Raw genomic sequence first — 11,734 nt, 5'->3', positions numbered from 1 at the left:
ACCCTGATCTAGCATTCTATTTCTAGGGACAACTTTAAAATATGCTAGTTTCAGGAGAAGAAACACTATGCTAACTACTAATATAGCTATGAACTGAATTAACAGCTAGTAGTATTTTTCCACACATTGTGTGTGTTGTCTGTATATCTGCTTTTGGTGTGCTACAAAATTGCACATTGCAGAGTGAAATTCCAGTGACCCTTTTATCCTTGACACTGTGGTGACTCTTCTAGGGAGGTAAGACTGGGCTGGACTGGACTGGGAACATGGCTCTGTAAAATGAAGGTCAATCTGTCTGCTCAGTGCTGCTATACTTTTCTAGCTGATTCTTCAGTTTCTACATTTAACTTGAGGAAGAATACATTTAATGCCAACATAGGTTAAAAAGGCTTTCTACCACTCACTCCTGCTGCCTCAGGAGGGATGCCGTCTGATTGCTGTGACTCTCTAGAAGAAGAAGCTGAAATGCTCATTTTAATATCTCATGAGAGTGAAAACAAAAGACAAGGCTGGGTACAGCCCATTCTGGAGACCCACAGGGGCATTCCTATCTGTGTTTTCTTGTGGACCACAGGAGTCCAGCTGCACCATTGTAATGAAGAAACCTGGCAAAAAAACACTCTTAGGAAGAGTCCTACACTGTTGTTTGTCTGATGTCAGTCATACGGCAATGCCACAAAGATAAACGGGTAGGTCAAAGCAGCTGGATCGCAGCCTAGGTACTTCTACATATTTTACATGTATAGTAGAAAAGCAGTCAGCCACCCACAGGCTGGGTAATGATGGTGGCTGACTGTCAGTAGGTGCAAAATACTGTGTCTGCTGCAAGAAATGTACAAATATCCACAGTCAAGTCAGGATGCAACTAGCAATATTCTGTGTGGAAGTCTGCTGTTCATTTCAGTAGGGTCTAGGTGAGCCCTCAAGGCTTTGTGAAGGGCATGCTGAAGCTGGATATCCATGCTGTAAAAGAAAGTATTTCATCACAGTCCTGTCTTTTTTGCCATTGCTGGTTTCATTTCTAGCACATACTGCATTTCTTTCTTTTCTGACTGGTCTCTGTGTTCTCACTTTAAAATACATACCTCTACCTTAAAATGCATTTGTAGATCAGAAAGTATCTATATAAGGATAGCCTCTTTCTTCTCAATAAGGTTGCACTCCGAGAATAATACTCACTGACTAGTGTGACAAGAGACAGCTTTGAATGATTTTTTACTCTGTTAGCAGAGTGCCTGCGAGGTTTGCTCAACCAGTACCACAAAGAAAAACACTTCTTTCCTTGTCTCTCTTCAGCATTAGACCCATTTGCTAAGGCACAGCTGTGCAAATACACTGACAGCAAGGGTGTTACGCAGGTGAAACTGAGCACCTCATCTGACCTACACAGCCTTCCCCCTTGATGATAATGTCGTACAAGAAATAAAGAGCCAGTATAAGGTTTAGATCTCTCTGCCTTTCTAGATAGCGAGAATATTCTTTCACAGAGAGACATGGTTTAGTTCAAATAAGAATTAAATGAAGTCTCTGGGACTTTTCCAGGTGCTAATGGCTGGGGTGTGGTATAGGATGTAGAGGCCAGGATAGGTGTTCAAGGGCTGCTTCTAGGCAAGAAGCAAAGTCAGAGGTGATGCAAAGGCAGCACGGGGCGGACGAAAAGAGTTGTTATATCCATTTTAACTCCTTGGTAAATGCTTGTTTGACCAAGGGGCTGGGAGTCTTTCAGGGATCAGTGATACTCTCTGAATTCAGAAGTCGCTTGAGGCAAATGCAGCCAGAGCACCATGGCATGGGGCTGTGTGATTAGCAGATGTGTCCATACAATGACTGACAAATTGACTATGGGGATGTAAGCTTGGGACCAGGTAAAACTTAAGTATAAAGTTATGTTATTTATATTTCTTCCCACTCCAAAATGATGCTTGTCTAGATTAAAAGTCTACTCCTTACTTGGAGCAATGCAGTTCATTAAGATAGTTACTTAGGTTGCAAAGTCAAGTACTTTGAGGCTGAAAAATGCCAGATTTATGGTTGGCCATGCAACATTAACTATGTGTCCAGTGTCTTAACTTATAACATCCTACTTTAGTTCTCTACAGGGTACCCACCTTATTCAGTGTGCAGAAGGGACTTACAAAGAGCAAAGAATCAGCGCAACTGAACTGGCCTTGACTAATTGCTGTGTGCTAGACTCTGTTCCTAATAGCTCCCATTTTGCTTGCTTTCTGTTGAATGTAATGGATACTTAATGTTAGTCTGGTGATACCAGACTGCCCTTCCACCTGAAGACTTCAGGTCCTTTATAAATGGTACCTTACCTTTGCAAGCCTTCTGCAAATTAAATACTTCATTTTATAAAGGCAGCTAGATACACAAATATGTAATTATATGCTTGGACCCACAGGCATCTAGACTCAACCCAGAAATGTAACCTAGATATATGGGCTCCTGACCTTCCATTTTAACAGCAAACCTCTTTCTCTTGTCTTATGCCTAGTAGTTATTGATTTTCAATACAAATTCCAATCAGAAATCTATGGTCCCTTTCAACAGATCTGCTGCAAACTGCTGGAATTATATTTTATAAAATTTGAGGCAGCGTCTCTGAAACAGGTAGAACAAATCTATTAGAACCAGCTGTAGATCTGTTTATATATAGCTAAGTGACAAAGTCTTAAAGTGAAGTCTGTTGATAGATCCAGCAATGTTGGTGGGAGAGGAAACTTAAATGGAAGAGATTTTTCTTTTCACAGTAACGCTACGTGAAACTACAATTTGAAACTTTATCTATACCTGTGTCTTCATTACAGTTCCCTCTTTCTGCTTTCTTCTGCAGTGCATGCATTTGCCATAAATCCTTAAGAAGAAATTGTACTGTTACTTCCTCCTACCAAATTTTATGTGAGTCTGTGGAGATGAAACTAGGATTGTGACTGTGTTCTCCCGCAGCAGCCAACATAGCTGGTCAGCAAGGGACTGGGAAGGCTCTGGGTAATGGGAATGCCAGAAGAGCATGGGGAGATGGGGTGATAGTTCCTCCTGGGGATTGTGCATGGAGACAGTCCAAGCCCCATACTAAGCAAGGTGGATTTTTGCTTGAAAATGTTAGTGCTTCATTAAAAGCATAAACTACCATTTTTTTTGGCCCAAGTTGAAAAAAGAGAGCTTTAAGGGTGAAAAAAAATATAATCCTCCAACAAATATATTAAAAAAGATATAATCCTCCAACAAACATGGCCTCATTGCCATGCATAATTATAAGCTTGTAGAACTTGGAGAGAATTTTAACAACAAGCATGCTAAACAGTTTTTAAAAATGCTGTACTAGGACCACAGGTGCTTTCTAGCAGAGACCAGTGACGTGTGTACAGCATCACTGGCAGGTGTGACTGCAGCACAGAAAAGCATGTCGGTTCGCTGTAGGTAGAATGAATACTGATAGCAGTGATACTCTAGCATCACAGGCTTCACCGTGAGCTGCACATGCCGGTCACAAATTTCAGGTGGATCTTTGCAAATAAGGAGTGTCAGCTGATATGCACTGGTGTTGGTCTGCTGTCTTCTGTGGCCATTAGCACCAAAAGAAGATCTGGCCCTGGGGTGCTGTTAAGACCTCAGATACCCTATGTATTCTTTGTTCAAGCAAAAATGGTGTTGTCTCAGGAGCATAGAGAGAGAAGAGAATAATAGTAGAAGTTGTTCTGGCCGTAATGGAGGGCTGTTTACAGAGTGAATGATTTGTCTACGTGTCTGCGTGGAATAAGGCTGCCAAAATTCCTGCCAAAATGTAACCACCAAAAATAAATATAATTATACTAGTGTCTTCACTACATACTATGCCAATTTCTTTACTTAGCATGAAGTCTGGAAGGGGATACCCATTAACATGAAAATCTACTGCGTAATTTAAGAAGTAATATTTGTCTTAATCCTTCTTTCCTTTTATCTCCTCTCCCTCCCCTATTTTGTCTCCTCCCTGCTGCAGTATGATGTAGTGCTACTGAATGCTGATGAGACATATTAAGTCCAACCCCAGCCACTCATTATTGGCCAGCTAAGTTGGCACCGTAGCAGCATTTAATACTTCTGACTGGGAGAAAATCTATGGAGAAGGCTAGTCATGATATTGAATTCTCTAGGGCAAATGTGGTTTGTTTTATTTTGTTTTGTTTTTTAATGTATTTATTCAAGTCTGACTTGATTACATTCCCTCCTTACCATGTTTGTCTCAAAGAGGCAAAGTCTTCCTGTGTTCAATAATCTCAATCTGCTTTCTGAAGATGCACATACAGAGAGAAGCCAAGACCTTCTTTCAACATGCTGTGAGAGAGATTTATTGTTCATATTTCCTACTGCTTCTGTCATGGTAGTGCCTGTGTGCCTTGGCTGAAATGCTTCTTGCTCCAAAGAATTTTATAGATGAGATAAGCAGATTCAGAAGGGAAACCCAGGCAGAGAAGTACCAGCATGGAGGGTGGGGTTTTGAAATTCAATACTCAAGCTATTTGAGACATACATATACTAAATTTAGGCAAGATTAATCAGTACAGAATTGCTGTTGAGATTATACTAAAGCTAAGAGAAAAAACAGAGAGGCTATTAAGCAGCAACTGACTACAAATGGGTGTGTGGTGGGTTGACCCTGGCTGGACTCCAGGTGTCCACCAAAGCCACTCCATCACTCTCCCTCCTCAGCTGGACAGGGGAGAGAAAATATAACAAAAAACTCGTGGGTCGAGATAAGGACACGGAGAGATCATTCACCAATTCCCATCACAGGCAAACCAGACTTGACTTGGGGAAATTAACTTAATTTATTACCAGTCAAATAGGTGTAGGGTAATAAGAAAATAAAAGCTAAGTCTTAAAACACCTTCCCCCACCCCTCCCTTCTTTCTGGGCTTAACTTCACTCCTTCCCCACAGCATCACAGGGGGATAGGGAATGGGGGTTGCGGTCAGTTCATCACACGTTGTTTCTGCTGCTCCTTCTTCCTCAGGGGGAGGACTCCTCACTCTCTTCCCCTGCTCCAGCGTGGGGTCCATCCCATGGGAGACAGTCCTCCATGAACTTCTCCAACGTGAATCCTTCCCACGAGCTGCAGTTCTTCATGGACTGCTCCAGCATGGGTCCCTTCCGTAGGGTGCAGTCCTTCAGGAACAGACTGCTCCAGCGTGGGTCCCCCGTGGGGTCACAAGTCCTGCCAGCAAACCTGCTCCAGCGTGAGCTACTATCTCCACGGGTCCACAGGTCCTGCCAGGAGCCTGCTCCAGCGTGAGCTCCTATCTCCACGGGTCCACAGGTCCTGCCAGGAGCCTGCTCCAGCGTGGGTTTCCCATGGGTTCACAGCCTCTTTCAATGCATCCACCTGCTCTGGTGTGGGGTCCTCCACAGGCTGCAGATGGATATCTGCTCCACTGTGGACCTCCATGGGCTGCAGGGCACAGCCTGCCTCACCATGGTCTCCACCACGGGCTGCTGGGGAATATCTGCTCCGGTGCCTGGAGCACCTCCTTCCCCTCCGTCTTCACTGACCTGGGTGTCTTCAGGGTTGTTCCTCTCACATATTCTCACTCCTTTCTCTGGCTGCAATTGCTGTTGTGCAGTTTTTTTCCCCCTTCTTAAATATGTTATCCCAGAGGTGCTACCACCATCAGTGATGGGCTCAGCCTTGGCCAGTGGCAGGTCCGTCTTGGAGCTGGCTGGCATTGGCTCTGTTGGACATAGGGGAGTGTTCTAGCAGCTTCTCACAGAAGCTACCCCTGTAGCTCCCCCACTACGAAAACCTGGCCACGCAAACCCAATATAGGGTGCCTGTGGGTGAAACAGCTCTTTTTCAATAGAAAATACAGATGGATTAGAGGGGAAAAAAGGTCATCCTTGGCTCTGAAAAACAAGTCCCTGGACTTAGGTGTTGTAAGTATAATCAATAACATGTAAGTGCTGGTATCTTTGATTTATGAAAGCTTTAAAATATATAAAATATGAGTTACAATTTCTTTGTGTGTTACCAAAGAGGCTGGGGTCTTTCATAGATACATTACTTTGGAAAGAGCAGTGGCATCCATTCTTTCAGGTACTTCCATCTAATAATGGTACCTAGACAGCAGGAGCAGTCACACTAATGCACTGCAATATAAAGTATACTTTAAAACCATTTCTCTAACTGCAGCTGTCAAACACAGCATCAAACATGTCCTGCCTAGTGGAATACATACATTTTTTTAGATTAAATAATAGACTTCTTGCAATTTTGTTGAATTACCCCACTGAAAGATATGTAGACAATTAACCAAAATGGTAAATTCACATAATCCTAGAATGGTTAATATTGGAAGGCACCTCCTGAAATAATCTGATCCAACTGCCCTTCTGAAAGCAGGGTCAGCTAGAGCAGATTGCTCAGGATCATGTCCAGTCAGGTTTGGAATAGCTCCAAGGACGGACATGCCACAGCCTCTCTGGGAAACCCATTCCAGATCATGACCACCCCTCTCAGTGAAAAAGCTTTTTTCTTATGTTTACATGGAATTTGCCATATTTCAGTTTGTGCCCATTGCCTCTTGACTGGTCACTGGGCACTGCTGAGAAAAGTCTGACTCCGTTTTCTTTACCTCCCCCATCAGGTATTAATACACATTGATGAGATTACACTGAGCCTTCCCTTCTCCAGCCTGAACAGTTCCAGCTCTCTCAGCCTCTACTGGTATGCTGAGAGCCCTTAGTAACCTTTATGATGTTTTGCTGGACTTACTCCCATATGTGCATGTCTGTCTTGTCCTGGAAAACCCAGAGATGGACACAGGACTCCAGATGTGTCTCATCACGCTGAGTAGACTGGGTCTCCTTCTATGACCAGGTGACCCTCCTAGTGGGTGAGGGAAAGGCTGTAGATGATATCTACCTGGACTTTAGTAAAGCCTTCGACATTGTCTCCCACAGTATTCTCCTGGAGAAGCTGGTGACTCGTGGCTCAGACAGGTGCACTCTTCACTGGGTAAAAAACTGGCTGGATGGCCGAGCCCAGAGAGTCGTGGTGAATGGAGTCAAATCCAGTCGGCAGCCAATCACAAGCGGAGTCCCCCAGGGCTCAGTTTTGGGGCCGGTCTTGTTTAATATATTTATTGATGATCTGGATGAGGGGATTGAGTGCACCCTCAGTAAGTTTGCAGACAACACCAAGTTGGGAGGGAGTGTTGATCTGCTGGAGGGTAGGAAGGCTCTGCAGAGGGATCTGGCCAGGCTGGATCGATGGGCCGAGGCCAATTGTATGAGGTTCAACAAGGCCAAGTGCCGGGTCCTACTCTTGGGTCACAACAACCCCATGCAACGCTACAGGCTTGGGGACGAGTGGCTGGAAAGCTGTCCTGCAGGAAAGGACCTGGGGGTGTTGGTGGACAGCCGGCTGAATATGAGCCGGCAGTGTGCCCAGGTGGCCAAGAAGGCCAATGGCATCCTGGCTCGTACCAGAAACAGTGTGGCCAGCAGGAGTAGGGAAGGGATTGTGCCCCTGTACTTGGCACTGGTGAGGCTGCACCTCAAATCCTGTGTTCAGTTTTGGGCCCCTCACTCCAAGAAGGACATTGAGGTGCTGGAGCGTGTCCAGAGAAGGGCGATGAAGCTGGTGAGGGGTCTGGAGCACAAGTCTGATGAGGAGCGGCTGAGGGAGCTGGGGTTGTTCAGTCTGGAGAAGAGGAGGCTGAGGGGAGACCTTATCACGCTCTGCAACTACCTGAAAGGGGGTTGCAGAGAGGTGGGTGTTGGTTTCTTCTCCCAAGTGACTAGTGACAGGACTAGAGGAAATGGCCTCAAGTTGTGCCAGGGGAGGTTCAGGCTGGATATTAGGAAAAATTTCTTTACTGAGAGAGTGGTGAAACACTGGAATAAACTGCCCAGGGAGGTGGTGGAGTCACCCTCCCTGGAGGTGTTCAAGGAACATGTGGACGTGGCATTGTGGGACATGGTTTAATGGGCATGGTGGTGTTGGTTGATGGTTGGACTTGATGATCTTACAGGTCTTTTCCAACCGTAGTTATTCTGTGAATTCTGTGAATTCTGTAATACCTAGCTCATATGCCATTTTTCATCAGAAGGTGTGAAAGCTGTTTACAAAGATGCATAAGAACTAGTATCTCTGTAGAGACACTGTTGCAGACAGGGAAGTTTGCCTATTATATTATTAGGGAGAGTAGCTAGTCTGGGAATGGAAACCAAGCTATCAGCATATAGTATCTTGAAGAAAGGGATATCATTACTGAAGTCTCATGTTTTTTCAGCCATCCTGTCTCAACCTATTTATATGACATAGTTTTGTTCACACTATTCAGGATATAAACACATTTAGGTCCTGTTTCTTTTGGTCTTTATCTGTCTCAGTGCAAATCTTGTATGTTGTTTGCAAAATGTTCGTTTCCAGGCGACTTTATGTGTACAGCACCTTCAATTGGGTATTCATTTGCCCAGATGTTATTTAATGCTATACAGTCTGGCAGGTCTGCTTAGGTATTCAGGTGTTAGATCACTCCATTTTGCAGCGCAGTGTCTATTTTTTCTTTACTGAAATGGTTGTCAGGCATTGGAACGGGCTGCCCAGGGAGGTGGTTGAGTCACCGTCCATGGAGGTATTTAAAAGGCGTGTGGATATGGGTTATGGTTTAGTGGTGGACTTAGGTCCGTTAGGTTACTGGTTGGGCTTGATGATCTTAAAGGTCTTTTCCAACCTAAACAATTCTATGATTCTGTGATTCTATGAAACATCACCTCCCTTGACCTGCTGGCAATGCTGTTTGTAATGCAGCCCTGGATACCTTTGGTCTTCTTTGCTGCAAGGGCACATTGCTTCCTCACGTTCAACTTGTCTATCAGTCAGGACTCCCAGGACCTTTTATTATTTATTAGGTTATTTCTCCCCAGGTGCGGGACTTTGCATTTCCCTTTGTTGAACTTCCTGAAGTCCAACATTATTCTGTCCATTTTTCGACCCTGCTGAGGTCCCTCCAAGTGTCAGCACAACCATCTGGTCTATCAACCACTCCTCCCAGTTTTGTATCATCTGCAATCTTCCTGAGGATGCCTCCTGATCTGCCCCATTATCTAGACCATTAATGAAGATTCAAACAACACTGGCCTCGGTATTGACTCTTTGGGTAAACGACTAGGCAATGGTCTCCAGTTGGACTTTATGCAGCTGATCACAACCCTGTGATCCCAGCAATTCAGCCTGTTTTCAGTGCACCTCATTGTCCACTTACCTGGCCCATACTTCATCAGTTTGACAGTTATAATGCTGTGGTAGACAGTGCTGAAAGCCATAATAAAGTAGAGATAAATAGCATCTACTGTCATGACCAAGCCAGTCTTGTCATTGTAGAGGGCTATCAGGTTGGTCAAGCATGATTTCCCTTTCATAAATCCATGCCAATTACTCTCAATCACCTTTCTGGCCTTCATTTGTATGTAAAAGACCTCTGGGACAATTTGTCATATCACCTTCCACATGACTGAAGTGAGGCAATCTGGCCTGTAGTTCCCCAGATCCTCCTTGCCATTCTTGGAGATAGAAGTGATGTTTGCTGTCTTCCAGTGCTCAGGAACCTCCCCTGACTACCATGATCTTTCATAATTGAGAGTGGCCTTGCAATGACATTGGCCATCTCTCTCAGCACTTGTGAATACACACCGTCAGGTTGCATGGGTTTATGTAAGTCTGATCTGTTTAAATGTTCCCTAACCTGATCCTCCTCCACTAGTGGTAAGTCTTCCTTGCTCCAGACTTTCCCACTGGTCTCATGGACCTGGGACTGCTGATGGCAAGCTTTACCAGGGAAAGACCAAGGTGGAGAAGTCATTGAGTACCTCGGCCTTTTCTGTGTCTTTTGGCACCAGGTCAAACTTCTGAAATATTTTAACATGTGAAGTTACCAGTATGGGAGACTGCACAGAGATGCTTCTGTGTGTTTGATCTCTGCTTTCACACCTGTCTCTCACTGATAAATGTGTCTTTCATTTTCTGATAGAACAATTATTTGACACAAGTACACTCTGCTCAAAATATCAAGTATTGCAATTCAGCCTGTCAAGATAATCCAAAATGTAATCTCCTGGTCTGGAAGTGCAAGAATGCGGGTTATATCTTTACATAGTTTTCCTTCCTGGTAACTGTGTTGTGAGTTCCTCTGCAGCTGTAAGTGTCTCTGAGCTTAGCAGCACATTTCATTATCAGAAACCCGATCTTAGAATCAAAGCCGAATAATTTATTACAGAAAGTTAGCAGCAGAGCAGATATACGTCTACCACCTAATGGTGTTGTGCTGCACTGTGTATGTTCTAGTGAGTTGAATTATGCTGAATCATTTCTTATCAGAATGAGATGAGCCTATGTACTCTATATCAAAGTTTTATGATAACTTGTGTAGAGTTCGCCCAAATTGGAGAACAGGCAGATGGTTGCTTAAGCGACTTGAGCTTCTACCTCTGTGTTCTGCTGAGAGGCAAGCCCTATAAACCAGGTGATCTGTATCTGTTTATATTTTCCTGGGTTTATATTTTCCTGTTTTTTCCTTTTAAAGGAAAGTTGAAATGGTGCACATGATGCTGTGGTGCAAAATGCTTCTTTTGCTCCTGAATTAAAGCTACGTGTAGCTCTGGCTGAGGCTTGTGAAAAACAGCGTTTAACTTGATCTGTATGCACAACTTGCTCACCAGTGCTGTGGCAGACGGCTGTTTTGCTTCATGTCAGGTTTCTGACTAGTCCTGTAAGAAATCTATGGCAAATGATTTGCAGGGCTTTTCTTCTAGGTCAGCAGTTTGCAAACACTCTTTCAAAACTCAATTAAAATGTTCCATTTTCTCATTGGCACGAGGATAATAAATGGAAGAATTTCAAGGCTTAATATGTCTCTCCCTCAGAAATACTTCAGATTGCACAGCTGTGAACAGAGGTGCTTTATCAGAGATTAGGTTGTTCAGATTTCCTCCATGACTGAAAATTGTTAACAAGAATTCGATTACTGTTGCGGGGAAGTAACCTAGGAAATAAAGGCTATTGCTGGCTACTTGCTGAAGAAATCAGTTAAAGTAATAGTATCAGTTAAAGGCAGTTGGTGCTGCTTTAGAAGTTTCTACTAGCTTAATAGCAATCTTTTCCGATGTAGCATCAGGTAAAAATAGAACTGCAATATGTCCTGCACTTCGAGTTGTTTATATGTCTTGTGCTACATCTTATGTGTGCTGTCCACAGGGGAGTTCCAAAATGGGAGAGTGATGTTGTTTGTGCTTCTCACCAAAGCTTCTTGATGGCACATTGCTGTCTGGATGCACACAAGCAAGATACTGTTCTCTCTTCTACCAGTCTTATTTTGCTCTTGCTGAACAATTTACTATTTCAGACTTGATGTGATGTGAAGTGCTCCCCCTCTCCTCCCTGTCCCACAGCAGTTGTTGTCCATGTGTCAGCTTGTAGCACCCATGTGTCTCTAGTAGTCCCTACAGCTGAATTGCATGTGTTCTCATCTGCTCATAACATTTCTACCAGTAGCCATGGCTTCATCCAATAGTAGTATATCACTCTGTACAGCTAATTCTGGCTCAAGGGCTAAACATTTGGACACAGAGTTTTAGTCCAGAGGTTGGGCTCAATTAGTCACCCTGTCCTTCAGCATGCAAACCGTTTGTGCTTTCGTTGAAGAAAAGTTAAGTTTGTATTAAGTGGAAAAAAATATGTAATTTATTGCTT

The sequence above is a fragment of the Gavia stellata genome, chromosome 8 (assembly GCF_030936135.1).
Source record: "Gavia stellata isolate bGavSte3 chromosome 8, bGavSte3.hap2, whole genome shotgun sequence".
NCBI lineage: Eukaryota > Metazoa > Chordata > Aves > Gaviiformes > Gaviidae > Gavia > Gavia stellata.
This window is presented reverse-complemented; position numbering follows the sequence as displayed.